This window comes from Pundamilia nyererei, unplaced genomic scaffold (genome assembly GCF_000239375.1).
Source record: "Pundamilia nyererei isolate P.nyererei 1_Seehausen unplaced genomic scaffold, PunNye1.0 scaffold00076, whole genome shotgun sequence".
Classification (NCBI taxonomy): Eukaryota; Metazoa; Chordata; class Actinopteri; order Cichliformes; family Cichlidae; genus Pundamilia; species Pundamilia nyererei.
Window position 1 is genome coordinate 1,021,728 of NW_005187477.1, and position 13,679 is coordinate 1,035,406.

General features: G+C 42.4%; 1 protein-coding gene across 2 annotated transcripts in view; it reads right to left on the bottom strand.

The window, feature by feature from the left end:
• The window catches only part of LOC102192222 (leucine-rich repeat and fibronectin type III domain-containing protein 1-like protein), a 394,097-nt gene extending 382,998 nt beyond the window's left edge, over positions 1-11,099 (bottom strand). For both annotated transcript variants that reach the window (XM_005737443.2, XM_005737442.2), the window contains exon 1: positions 9,637-11,099. The gene's annotated coding sequence lies outside the window, so the exon portion shown is untranslated. The remainder of the gene's footprint in view (positions 1-9,636) is intronic.
• Positions 11,100-13,679: the final 2,580 nt, after the last annotated feature.

A 13,679-nucleotide genomic window follows, 5' to 3' on the forward strand; every position in this document is an offset into this window, starting at 1 on the left:
ATATCGTGATATGAAAAAATCTTATATCGCCCAGGTCTACTTTGAGCCAGGCGGTAACATCTCCACCACTGTAATCTGTCTTATTAAGATAGACACGAGTCTTTCTCTTCCCATCACAAATCCAAACCGAGATATGAAAAAAAAAAAACTCTTTGATGAGTCAGAGGTACCCTTTTTCAATATTTTCTAAAAGCTTCTGAAAATCTAAGCTAAAAGCTAAAAAGCCATCTTCATAAAATTCAGTGCAACAGAAAAGTGTTTGTGTGTCTGTTTTCTTCTTCTGCCTTCTTCATTGAATGTGCCATGCTCTGCAGCCTTCACAAAATGGGTTGTATTTTAATAAGAATATAAAGCCTGGTCTCGGTACTGCACCCACTCAGATGGAAAGGGTTAAGGGGATTTGCAAATTCCCAGAAGAAAATGTTCCAGAGTTCCAAACGATTACAGAGACTTAATTCAGAGTGGGATTTGTGAGTCATGAAGATCTCTGATATGAACAGTAACAAGGATGTGGAAGAAAACACTGAGTTAAGGTGAGAGGAGGAGCAGACCGGAGCAATCAGGGTTCACAAGAACAAGGGGCACTGATTTACCTCCCTGTCGTGTCTGTGCACATGCATGTGTGCGTGCACTCACACTGTGTCTGATGGACAGTGAAATGGAGGGTAAATCTACAGAGGCTTCACCTTACAGCAACCTCCATCTGCTTCTCCCACTCTCTGTCACATCCGGCTCTACAGCAGTCATGTATTCCTGCCGGTAAAATCCCAAGTCTTTTAATCTCAAAGGGGCCTGACACACAAAGACACCCTTTGGCCTTTGAAAGGCTCCACATGATTCAGGAGGAGAAGCGGGCCGGCAGCAGCACAGCCTTAACTCTGTATGACGGACAAACAGAGCTGCATGAGGCTTTGCAGTACATGGCACGCACTGACAGTCCACTACATCATAAGGGACGTGATGCAGTGAAATTCTTATCTGTGTTTTGAAGGCATGTTTTTTTTTTTATTGTCAAACTTAAGTGTGACATTAATTAGCTTCAGCTAACCAGCTCCAAGATCAGCTTCAAGCATGTTCAACACCTCCCAAGAGGTTTCAGTGATTGAATCCTCCCGTGTGAGAAGTTGAAAGCAGGAAATATTTAACATAGCTTAAAAAAGCAAAGCTATTTACTGGTCGATCAACATTCCTCCCCTCACCTGACCACAAGCAGTGATAGTACTAACCCAAAAATGAGATTACAGCTGCAAATGGCATAAATTCGCTTCTTCTGAAGCGTGTCTGGGATCAGGCTCAGAGACGGGATGAGAAGCTCAGACAAAGACTGCTGCTGCACAACATCAACAGGAGGTGTCCCTGATAATGGATGGATGGATTGCTTCATAAAGATCTTAAAGATCTGTCCATTTGACCTCTGTTGATTTGCTTTACATTTGGGTTGGATGTGCACCTCTTCAGAAAAATAAATATGTGTAACCGTGATGAAGACCACAGTGGGTGTGATTGCTGTGCCTGGTGGCAGTGTGCTGTGCAAGCATATGAACCAGTACAACCAGATTTATTCATTTACAACTATCCTCTTAGGCTTTTTTCCATTCCAATAACTTAATTTCAATAAAGTGTTGTTCAACATTTATTAACACCAACTCTGAGATGATCTGCTCAGCGCAGTCGTTTTTGTTTAAAGAAGTCCGACACAGAAATCTTAGAAATCTATCACTAACTGATGTTTTGAGTGTGTAATTATAAAGCCACATGTGGGATTCACTCGAAATCCTACTTCAAAATCCTCAAGACTGATACAAGCTAATTGATGAACAACATTTTATTCTTTTTGCGCCGCTTAAGAAACGACACTTTAAGAAAGTCACCAAAAAAAAAAAAAAAGTATCATTTCTCACCATTTTTGATCTGGCGTATTCTTACTGAACGTGTCCACCAACACACACACACACACACACACACACACACACACACACACACACGCTGTTCTCATGTGTCCCAAATTGTACTGCACCATCCATCAGCATGCTGTCAGATATGACCTTCAACTTGAAAAAGGAAAGGAAAATAATAAAGAAAATAGGAGAAGGAAGGGCATGAAAGGAGAAAGACGGGGAGAGCGTGATGGAGCGACTGACTGCTATGGAAACAGAAAAACTGAGTGTAATGTGATGAGCATTAGATCACATCCCTGCTGAGATTAGCACGCTGATATGCATATTGGATTTACACTGGAGTTGTTCTTGTTATGTGTCCTCGCACTGACAGTCCTCCGGGGGTCCGCACCGGCAGCGACTCATATTCAATTTAGACTTGACACGTTTCACCATTTTCTCATTAATCCCTAAGATGTCAGATCACACATGAAGACTCATTCCAGTGGCAGGGCAGAGGAAAGAAACAACCCCCTTGTTACACCTCAGAGTCATCTGCTGTGAGTCTGGATTCGTACCGTCCTCTGAGGGAATGTGGTTTGTCATTTCAGACAGGAACGTTTGTTTTACATCACAAGGAAGACACAATGTCCAGTTGTAAAACTTACCTGATGTGTTCTTTAAATAAAGTATATCCCTCTTTATAGTGCTAATCATTAATTTAGCAGTTAAACTCTAAAATAAATTCATGGCTTTAACCAAATTAATTGATTTACTTCAATGCTTGACTGCTTTAATGTGCAGAAGACACCATTTTTAGGAACAGATTTTGTTATTTAACAGATGCATTACCCTGAGGTGTTATACTGCTTCATTTCTCAGTGTGGAGGTTTTTTTAAAACTGAATTCACACATTGCTCCTGTCATCCTTGGCAAATTAGAAACATCTACATTAAGCTCCTGACATCTTGACAAAAACAGGTACTTTGGGTTTGGGGTGCAGTTAGAGGCAATCATTTTTTACACCGCTGTTAATTTCTCCACTAGTGTAACAAAGCAAAGACACAGCAATCCCTTATTTCGGTAGAAATGTAGGTCACACTTCTGCCATCTATTTATGAAAAAAAAAAGATCATCGCACAATCTTTTGAGAAAAAGATTGTACAAAAATAAGCTGGAGAGAAATCAGGAGGAGGCGAGGTGAAAAAGAGGAGCAGGAGAAACAAATTAACACCATGATTACAGTATTTGTGGTGTGTTTGTGTGGGTGTGGACATTACAACGTTGGGTAAAAGAAATAACATTGAGATTAACTAGAAAATGAAACAGCAAAGCTGACACTGATTTTGAATCCAGCATTCAGCCATTACAGTAACATTTTAGCATAATGGAACCAAGAGATCTAAAATGGGGAAGAATTACGATAAATACACACCTCTAAATTATAGTAATTTAAGTTGCTATTTCTGCAGCAGTAGTCCTGTTAGTGCTGTCGCGTTGGCACACCGTGGCTGAATAAGCTGGGGGGGGGACACCTCCAAAGCAGTGAGAGTGGAGAAGAAATGAAATTTGCTAGGAAGGACCTCCTGCGGGCTGTAGAATGAAGTACGGATTAGCGTCATTCATTTAAATGTAGCATCTCAGGATGAAAACAGTCCACCTGCAGAGCACCTGCAACAAGGAAAAGAAAGCAGGAAGGAAGACTACAAAGTGAGTTCAGGCAGGGAAAACAGGCTGCCTGGTTGGACGGGCAGATGGACGAGGAAACAGATGGGTGAATAGACGGAGGGATTGGGGGTATAGTTCTACATTGGGAGATTAAGCTGCAGATTAATTCTTTAACCAGACGGGATGGAGAATTTCCGCTGGAATGTAAATGAACATTTATGATCTGGATTCCTGTGACTGGCTCTTACCTGCTTTTCTGTACCTGGAGTGACAGCGTCGTTACATAACAATCCTTGTTGGGTATCAGTAAGAAAAAGCACTTCCAAAAACTAAAGCAGGTTCCTACATGACACCTGCTAGAGATCAAAACACAATCACATAGTAGAAAAACAACTTCCAACTTTTTCCAACAAATGAAGCCTCAGAGGAAATTAGAAATGTTTCAGACTCTTTTTTTGAGCTGCTATGTAGGTAGAGGTCTAATCACAGACAAAGGTAATGGCCAGACTGCCTGCTGAACAACTAGATGGTTTGTATTTGTTCACATACAGTAAATAATTCATATTTGCCTATTTTTCCACATTTGAAGGAGCAATAACAAGAGACATGCTGTTCTAGCCAGTTACCAAAAGACATGTAAAATAATTTTACTCTTAGATTTAAATATGTGTAGAAATGGACTTTGACATACATATTTAACACACCGAGACGGGTTTCATCCTATATTTGTCTTGAATCAGCATGAAGAAGCCTTGCTGGAGCTGTTGTTGTCCCTCTAGCAGCTTCCCACAAACTAAACACATACATTAGATTAACTGGTCATTCTCCACAGAGCTTCAAGACTGACAAGTGACTGGTAGAAGCCACAAGGGTACCATTACTTTATTTTACTTTATTTTCGAGAAATAATCAAAACGTAAACTGTGATTACTTGCAACCCAAACAGGTGCAAACTCCAGCTTTAGTATCCAGAGCCTTTGTTGTGAGTCACATTTTCAGCCGTGTTTGCAGAGGTTTCAAAAATCTTTTCTCTGCCATCTGACAAAAAGAGCAACAAATGTGTCAGAGGTAGCAGAAAATGGGAAACGCATCAAAGTGCTGTACTGAGAGTAAGTGTGGAGGTGGGGATGTGCTCTTGCTCACTGTTTGCTAATGGGATGTGAAGCCTATTGTAATGCTCTCCATATGATAACAGTCACCACAAAACAATGCATCACTGCAGCCACATTAACACATTTCAGTCTATTATCACAGCCACCTGCTTCAACTGCTCTTTTACATGTCTGGTGTCTGTCTGCCTACCTGCTTTAAGCCAGTCTGTGTCTTGCTCACTGTATGAGTAAGAGCGCACAAGCCAAATAGTCTGCTTGCCTGTCTGTCCACCTGTCTCCTTCTACCAGGCTGGTGTTGTTCTTCCGCTTGTGCAACCACATGTATTTTAATAAAATGTATACAACTTACAACACACATTCACACCGAACTCGCAGCCCACACTCAGACTGGAAAGGGTGACGAAAAAATAATTAACGTTTTTTGGACACAATATTAACAAAACATAAATATGGGAGAAATGTAACACCTATCAAAACGTTCTACTCTCCTAATCTGTGCTTCCAATTCAGTTTGTCCTTGAAGCTTTCGCAGCTTTTCGGGCTCCTAATAAGATATTGAAACCACTGCACCTTCACACACAGCCCCTAATATGCTGAAACAATGCCAGTGCTGTTGTGAGCACATGTAATGCAGAAGATAAGTTCTGATGTTTTTAGGAGGCAGTTAACTTTAAACATGTAGATATAAAGGCAGCTCGTCTCTCTCTGCAAGTACCGACAATTAGATATAAAAGGTTAGCTTCAAATTATGAGAGGGAGCATACATCTGTGCAGTGGTAATTCAAAAAAAAAAAGAAGTAGCAGAAAATAAAAATCTAGTAATGTTTACATGATACCAAGCCTGACCAGCTTAGATACGTTGACTCCGATTGTGGGGATGAGGATGAAGCGTTCCTTGATTATATTTTCCAGCATGACAGGCTTAAACCTGCAGAACATTAATGCACCGTAAGTGCACTTAATCAAAAGTGATAGTAGTGTTTCCCACACAAAGACTTTACTCATACTCATACATCCCATGTAATATTAACGGCCACCCGAGTACATTTCGCTTTCACTGACAATTCTGTTAGTCTTATTTTGAAAGTTTTTGAAAGCCTGGAACTTTCCCCATCTCATGTTTCCCCACCACAATCAGGTTGTTATTGTGGTCCACTATGTGATTCATCTGCTTTTCAAGAAAGGATGTCCTCCTGCAAATGTACTCCAATGTAACCATCAATTATTTCTGCCCAAGAGGTCTACTGTGAGCTGGAGTGGCACTTTAACCAGAACCTGCAGTGGATGGAGAACTGGTTGATGTACAGTAACTAGCTGTAGTCCTTGTTTGGGATAAAATGTCAGAACTTGGCAGTGAAATCTGTTTCTGTCACTATAAATATTTTTAACGATAACTCCTCTTAATTCCAAAGTGCTTGATTCTAATTCTGAATTACAAGAAGCTTAGTGGGAAACTAACACGGCACTCATTGTGGCAATGACACTATGATGGAGTTCTTTGTGTTGTTGGGTTATTTTTTTTAAAGAGCTATACTATCTCTGGAATATTTGGTGGAGCTCTTCACTGCAATCAGATCTGGGACAAACTCATATGTATCAGTAAAATTTTGTTTTTAATTTGAGGGAAGATTTGACTATGTACAATAACTGCTTGTCCAGCTGGATGTTGTTGTTGTTTTTCCCTCTTTAGCCTGTTGGAAGAGAATGGAAATGCCCAGAGCTGGAGTGAGTCTAGGCCACAGCAAGAGAAACATGAAATGTATCTGATAATGGCTGCACAGGATGACCTTGTGCAGTCCCCGGGCACAGATGGAGAAAAAACAAAGATGTAGCGGTAAACAGCACAGGAGCAGCTTCAGAGCTATTTTTTTAAACTGGCTCATACTGTGGATGATGAGAAACACAAATGTGATCCCCAAAAGCCCACCTGGCAGAGGGATTCAAGGGCTCACCAGCTAGAAAATGTTATGCTTTACCATAACATTATTTATGTGTGTGATGAGTTCATGTCCCAGTAGTACATGGTAAATATTCAATTTCAACTACAGAATGTATCCACAACCTAAAAGCAGCTACGTTGCAGGTGAAATTAAGTAGAACCTCTTAAAGACAGCTCTACATTCTTGTGAAACTCAAACTCAATAGTTAATTTCTGCTGACACAAAGCCAGTGATCAACTGAGAGCTACACAGATTTCCACCTAACATTGTGGCTATGGCGGGGCTTCTGTAAGAAATTCACCAATGTTTGGCAAATGCAGTCCATTCTGTATGCCATGACTTTCTGCTGGTAATGCTATGTTGATGATAACATTTCTCAAACCTGGCAAAATGTGGGCTGAGTCCTGAAAGCCAACAATGACAACAGTTTCCATTGGTGGAAAAGCGGTATCAGTGACTCTGAACCCAGATAAGCTTACTCCATTGTGCTGAGGACTGTTGAATGCCATCAAAGGTCAGCATCTACTGCACTATTCCTGACCTTTGACGAGCTCTGCATGGTTCAGGTCTAACAACAAAGTGAAGGCATGGGTGTTGGAACTGTGTTAGAACTGTCCATGGTGCTTAAAACAAACCGGAGGGGCTCATATTACTGACTTTCTACACTGTACGTCTCTTAGAACTATTAATGATTCTCTAATCATTGATAGCTCTTCATCATATCTCTCCACCATACTGGAAACATGCTGGACCCTTGAAGGAGGGTCATGGTCCTGAATGCATATTAACATGTTTAAACTGCAAAGCACCACCAGCATTGCAGGAGCTGTCCATGGTGTTGACCAAGGTTAGAGCGAACACAAACTGAATTTAAACTAAAACTAGGTGTAAAAATACACTTTTTTCAAACTGAAGGCAAAAAAATAGGCTTTTGAAAAAAAGACTGAACAATACTGTGTGCTTAGAAAATTTAACTTAAATAAAAATGCAGTTTTTAAATAGTTTAGTATAGTTAGCCTTTGTCAGTGTTGTCACACTCGATAGTTCTTATATTGTTCCTCTGAAAAATACTTTCCATCTTATAATATTTAAGTTCTTACCAAAGTGGATCATCTGCCTCCAGCTCACCCTGTCCCTAGTAATCTGCTGTCACACCATCCCTCTGCACGTCCTCCTTCACTACATCTATGAATCTTGTGTCATCTTCTGTTTTTCCTCATGCCTGGTATCTTCAACATATCCCTGCTCTATGAAAAATGAACTAAAGCTAAACATTTCCAAACTATAAATACCAAGTTAAAAAAAAAAACACTGATACAAAATACAACACTGAAGCTACACCAAGTCAAAGCTTGCTCCTGCAATTTACCCATGCTGTAACCACATTACTTCTTTTTGTTGTGCCTGAAACATTTTAGACAGCAGTGAGGCCCTAATGAGTGCTCTGTGGTCCTGAATTCACAATAGCATGTTTAACCACAAAGTACAACCAGTTGTGTTTAAGCTGTTCAGGTGTCCCAGGTGCTGACACCAAACAAAAGAGGGTCTGATTTCAGAAAATTCTTTCTGAAGAAGTGGAAACTATAAGTGGATCTGAAAATGCACTGACTCCATCTATTCTGCTGAAAACAAGTTAGGCCCTTTAAGGAGCTCTCTGTGATCCTGAATTCATTTTAACATGTTTAAATCTAACCACAAGCTACTGGACTTGTTTATGGTGCTATCACCATACTATGGGCACCCAAACACCTGTATGTCAGGCTCCCTGCTGCACGGTGTAGGAGGTTTCTGTGGTTCTGACATTACAGTGACCACGTGCAAACTCAGCAATGCCGGCCCCTGTGGAGCTCTCCATGGTCCTGAATCCTCCACTTGGTAGCTCGACTGAAGCTACCATCTGCAGATATTTTCAGTTGGCCCTTTCAGATCTTTATGTGGAACAGAAGCTCTCTCAGTGTGGAGCTGTCCCTTTTTCCTAACCACTCCTTGGCTCCTTCCCTTCTGTTAACAAAAATCCCAGACAAAGAACCTGCTGTGCATTGCTCCTCTCTGCATCTTCCAGCTTTCACACAACAGCATTTGGCCTGATTGTTTTTATGTTTCTTGTTTCCCTGGGATTTTTTGCTTGCACAATAAATGACCAGGTGTGATGGTTCCCAGAGCACCTGCTTCTTTGAGCACGTAGCTGCAGAAGTTAAAGGCTCAATAAAAGCTATAATTATGTTTTGATTTATATCCAACACATTCTGGGAACAATGCCTCTTGTTTTCCCATTATTATCCGGCCCCCTCTGCCCCTCTCTACACCTTCTCCTGTTCTCTCCACCTCCTCCCTTCCTGTATCACCTTCTCCTCCCCACCCGCGTCACCTCTCCTTCACTCTTGTTCTCATCTCCTAGCCTCCTTCATAATAGATGCGGTTGTAACGGCAGTCAGCTGGAGCGGCATGATGAGGCAGCTTTAGAAACGGAGAGTGAGACAGAAACAGAGAGCTCCCCAAAATGGGTTCTTCTATCACTGCGCTCCCACTCACAAACACGCACGCATGCGCGTGAACGGACGCATTCATTCACGCGCGCGAAACCTAGCATGCGTGCACGCACTCGCGCATTCCCATACACAGGCACGGCGGGGCTGCCAGCCTGGCCGGTGCACCCGGAAACCAATACAAGCGCCAAAGAAATGTCCACAGAGCCAAAACAGCAGTTTGTCTTCGAAGCAGCGGAGAGTTCAGCTTTTTGGAGAGCTCTAAATAAACTGTCTGTAGCCTCAGAAAACGGCAGTGCCACTGACAGTGCCCCCACAAACAACACAGAGAAGTCGCACACTGAGCCGGGTTCTGGAGGAGCCTAATCAGATTACAGCGATGATTCATTTCCTGGGCACTAAGAATAAAACTACTGTTGGCTCTAACATGAGCCTGGCATCCCCGTGGCAGGGGCGAAAATAAATTAACCGCATAGCAGAGCTCGGTCCCACCGAGCATCCTCTGCGCGCATCACACACACTGCATTATTAACAGCCGATCAATCAGCCTTACCTTCATCGATCACCAACTCCTCTCCTCCTGATGTGTCTCTTTTTTACCCCCTCCACAAAAATCCTCTCGTCTTTCTCCCCCGATCGGTCCACTAATGGAAATCACAGTGAGGACTCCCCTCTCAATAAAATGCTTTAAAGCCGATCGGGCTCAGCACCTTATCCCAACTCACGGTCTCCCCTCTTGCGCGATTCCTTCCCTTGCACATGAAGCGAGAGGGGCTATCTTGGTAGTTTTTTGTTTGTTTGTTTGTTTTCTGGTGCTGAAAAAAAAAGCGGTGTGTGTGAAAGAGAGTGTGTGAGTGAGCTCAGGCAGCGGAAAAGACTTGCGCGCGGTTAGGCAGCAGAAAAGAAAAAAAACGGGGCGAAGAAGGGATCCAGGTGCCGGTGGGCTTACCGTGCACAGCCACGAGAAACACTCCTGTACACGTAGTTCCTGAAAAGAACAGGATGGGTGGGTGGCAGAGGGGAGGAGGTCACACCGCTGTTGATAAAACTCCTATTCGCCTCAAAAAGCCCAAGTAACGTTACTCCAATAGCGTATTTAAAGTAACGGGCACGGAAGAGCTATCTGCATCGATGCTGGAGAGCAAGCCTCAGAGAAAAGTGGTGCTGAGGGGCTAAAGAGCTTTAATTCCGATAATCTGAAGTCCCCGTAGAAATCCTGCTCCGGCTTGTGCTTCAAAACCCAAATACTGCCAGGCTGTAAGAAACTACACCCACCGACACTGAAGGTGTCCTTGAGTACAAAAATAGGAGCTTCCGCTTTAGGGGCTCTGAATGGCTGGACTGCTCCCAAAATCATGCAGGTATCCCTCCAGTAAGGGCCCCTTTTAAACAGATAACCTAAAACAATTTCACTTTCCAAACATTCCAGGTGATGAGCGTCGTCTCCGTCCGTCTGCACGCCCAGCTGGAAGCTGCCAGTCCTTTTCTTTTCCCCAAAGAGGATGAAATCCCGGTCCGGGCGGTGTCCGGCAGCTCCGTCCTCCGTTATCAATTATAAATCACACCGCTGACTCTGATATTCCGAGAGCGTTTTTAGGGAGGAAATGCACTTTCAGAGAAAACTAGCAATCTTGTAGCGATGGCTAAAGCTGCACTTTTAAGAGCTACGCTCTTGCTTCACGTTGGTGGAGGCTCGCAGATCCGCAGCAGGCTCTGCATGCCGAAAGTCGCTTATCTTTTGAGGGAAAATCAGCCCACGGTTGGAGACGGCGATAATCCTTGTCGAGGCTCCGAAACGTCACATTGTCGCTCACATTTCCTCCGTCGTCCGGTCAAATCCTCCGCTTACACCCGCTCGGTATCCGACCCGGTGTTGTGTACCGTGGCAGCTGCGGCTGGGGCTAATTCCTCAGGAGACGCTTAAAGTTTGAAAATCAGCCACAGAATCCAGCGCGTGCTTCCCGCCCGTCGGAGGCGGCTGTAGGCGCACAGGCTGGCTCACGAGGATGACTGACGGCAGAGGGAGGGGGGCACGAGAGGCTGTTCGAACAAAAAGACACACCCATGAAATATCTATCTATCCATCTATCTGTATCCCGTGCTGCTGCTTAAGCCCGGTTATATTCAACGTATGTTTTTGGAGTTCATGGGTAAAGGCAAGGTGCCTTACTCGTTTCACCAATTTAAGAATGCAGTGCAGTCGACATCAATTAAAAATCTTGATTAAAAAAAACAACCGTTTATTGGTGTTTTTTAATTGTTATTTTATTGTGTCGTTTAAAAGGTTACCTGTTTAGAAAGATGGTCAGAAGTACTTTTAAAACTGAAAATACTTAAAGTAAAAGTGCGCAAAATGCCAGAGGTCAGAGGAAGGTGTAAAATGTACTTTAACATGTACTTTAACATAGCAGCAACAAAAGATTGTCAAGAAATTACCATCAGCTCTCATGTAATATCCAGTCAGCTAGCTAGCCAGCTACAGGTCTACTTCTCTTACTCCCACTGAGGGATTGGTTGTGCTATTAGCTTCAAAAGCCTATATGGCTGGAATCATTGTTCATTCATCACTTCTGGTTGGATAAAGAAAAAGAAACAGTTATTGATAACATTCAACTCCAGACTTCACATTGGGACATCAAAACGTTTGGGACATCAGTGTGGCTACATCTATCTTTGATATGGCCGACAGTGTTCAAACAGAATATGTCTTAAGTCATCCAGGTAAGGAAATCCCCAAAACATATTGTCTTTCAGTAATAATTACTTGTTGTGTAATCTGATTTGTTAGCTCGGGCTTCTGTCCCCGCTGCTAACATGGAGTGGTCAGGGTTCATGACCCACACAGCCGATGAGGTGTCTACGTGCCTACAACCCTTTACAATCACAAACAGATTGACAAAAGCTTGTTTAAAGAAAGAAGAAACGCATTGCATCTGCCAGAGGATTCTCAAGAGTGCCTGGTATTAGCAGCAACAGATGAAAAGATGATGAGAAAATACTGCACATTTGCAAGAATACACATTCATACTGAGGTCATTTGATTCTAGTATTAAAGTTTTTAACTTAAAAAGATAACTGTTGATTTAACTGCATGTTCAATATCTGGAAAGTTGACTGGCACCATTTAAATGTTGTCTAACTTGTCTATAATAACTCAGAAGAGGCTAGTTAAATGATCAAAATCCAAACCTTCAGTCTTAAACAGGAAGTACACAGGAGGGCTATCAGACAGATTAGCTTAGGTTTTAAGACAGTTCCTCCATGATCTGCACTCAATGCTTAAAACATTTCCTTTTCTTTTATACAAAAAGCAGTGCTGTTGGATTTGTTATTTCCTTTTGTTTGTGTGTGTGTGTCTCGCTCTCTCTCTTTTAAATAAACAGAGGACAGTTACCAGAAGATTAACTGCTATTTTTAGTGATGACCCAGGAAGAACATCTGTGCCTGCTCTTGTTTGCTGTGACTGACATACAGATGCACCAAGTAGAGAATGGGCTAAGGATGCTGAAGAAAGATGAGGATGAATGGGGGGCAGAATGGTTTAGGTGGCATGAGTGGTGGCTGCTGTTAGTAGTGCGGCTGTGAATTAGAATTAGCAGCATCTGGGGAGCATTATACGAGGGTTGAATGCTGAATATTGTATCGCTGTGTAAGTGGAAACGTGCTTTGCATATCTCTAGTAAACGCCAATACTGTTAACCTGAGGGAGCGTGAGGCGACACAGCCTTGGAAGACAAATGAATAGTCAGGATGGATGAATAGTGACTTAAACCAAAGGATAGGAGATGAGGGTTGACGCACATGCACATGCAAAAAGGCACACATACTCCGTACACATGCACTGCTGATGACTCAAGAGAAAAGTCAGAAAAGTAAACTTTTAAATAAAGAATGGATTCAGGGATCATAGCTGCCGCTTCCTCATTTACGTGTGGTTTTACAGACTATCATGAGATCCTTCATAGCCAGTGAATATCCAATACTGAACTTAATAAATACACAAAAGAGAGGAGGATGTCAAATCTCATTCCTTCAGTTTTTTGAAAATATTCACACAGTATAATCTGTGACCTACATAAATGCATAGATTAACATGGCAGATTAATGCTGAGGAGGGGAACTATTAGGAAAAGGATGGTGAATGTTAATTCCCCCCGTCACATACTGTACCTCCTACACCCACAGGTTTAATCCTGCAAACCCATATGAGTAGACGAAGATTTCTGTCTCTGATGATTTGGTATTCATTTGAACTCTGGAAATAATTCACAGCTGAAGCCCAGAAGAATGCAGACACTGAAGCGGTTGATTGCACTGATGAAATGAACAAGTGAGCAGGTAAATGACCCACAGTGGTGTACGCACTGATACAAGCCTCTGTACTCTGCAGCCATAGGGTGCTGGTACATGAAATGCAGTTTTTCAGTTAAACTGGAATCTATTAAACAGATAATTGCCATCAGAATCATTCACTGTAGTGTATTGTTGAACATAATTAAAAAGCAGGGCCTGTGACACGACGGGGCACTATTTTGACAAAGGTGAGTGATTTTCTGTGAATTATGCAGGACTTGGTAAATTAAAAAGTCATGCTAT